Here is a 1,026-nt window from a genome sequence, read left to right as displayed (position 1 = left end):
ATTTACGTGTGCTTATGAATAAATTCCTTGGTCTAAATTCAGCAACTTTACAGAAACTGAAAAGTGGGCCATTGGTCTGGACATAGAAAATAATGAGGATTAAAAAAAAATAATGAGAATATAGGAGTTGAACCGCCTTTGGCGGTTGCTTTCTATCACGGTCTCTTCTGGTACGATCACGGAATTTGACTTCTACACATCAGGGTTACCAATTTTTACCTTCCTGACATGGAAACTTCAGGGTGTGCACTTCTTAGGGCACATAATGCTCTCTCAAAAAATCAGGCAGTAGCCGCGGAACTTGCATAGCTAGGGATTTATCCAAAGCTCCCTTCTATTTTTAGCCAGAACAACTGCTCGCCAATTCAAAGTTTCTGGAGAGAGAAATACATCCATTACAAAACAGACGCGCGGAGCATACCTTTGCCAGGTAGTGCTCGAAATCCCCTGACTACTGCCACCGAAACTGGGTAGCTCAATTGTTCCCCGCGCTGGCTTCAGCTCGTCCCGGCAAGCCCGCACTCCTGACTCTCGCACTCAACTCCGCCCGCCCGGGGCCGCCCGGCCCGGCCGGGGGCGTGTCTCGGCCTAGGGGCGGGGCCGGGGAGCGCTAGGAGGCGGAAGTTCCCGCGGGCGGCGGGGACGGCGCACGCACCCGGAGTCACTTGTCAGCGCTCGTCTGAAGAGGAGGCAGCGCCGCGCCGGACTCGAGGTGAGCGGCTGCCGGGCGGGGATGTACGGCTCTGATATCCCGCTGGGAGGGGAGGGAGAGGCGCTCGCTCTGCGCCCGGTGCGTGGAGGGAAGCCCCGCTGAGGAGGAGGAGGGGGCGCGCCCTGCCCGGAGACTGCTCCTCAGGTGCTCTGTGGAGCGGCGGAGTTGAGGGAGCCGCGTGGGCAGAGGAGCGCCGGGGAAAGGGCGGCGCGGGAGTGGGCGCCAGGCCAGAGGACGAGCCTGCACGTTCCCGCAGCCCGGGCCGGCCGGGGCGAGCGCGGCGGAGGCAGGGACGTGGGGCTCCCGGGCACCCC

At 60.3% G+C, this 1,026-nt stretch overlaps 1 protein-coding gene across 10 annotated transcripts in view; it reads left to right on the top strand.

Moving 5' to 3' along the window:
• The first annotated feature begins 635 nt into the window (after positions 1 to 635).
• The window catches only part of PDLIM5 (PDZ and LIM domain 5), a 219,668-nt gene continuing 219,277 nt past the window's right edge, over positions 636 to 1,026 (top strand). For all 10 annotated transcript variants that reach the window (XM_029943120.1, XM_029943119.1, XM_029943116.1 and 7 more), the window contains exon 1: positions 636 to 712. The gene's annotated coding sequence lies outside the window, so the exon portion shown is untranslated. The remainder of the gene's footprint in view (positions 713 to 1,026) is intronic.

Source organism: Suricata suricatta, chromosome 1, assembly GCF_006229205.1.
Source record: "Suricata suricatta isolate VVHF042 chromosome 1, meerkat_22Aug2017_6uvM2_HiC, whole genome shotgun sequence".
Classification (NCBI taxonomy): domain Eukaryota; kingdom Metazoa; phylum Chordata; class Mammalia; order Carnivora; family Herpestidae; genus Suricata; species Suricata suricatta.
Note: the sequence above shows the minus strand (reverse complement) of the source record. Positions and strands in the feature narration are given on the sequence as shown.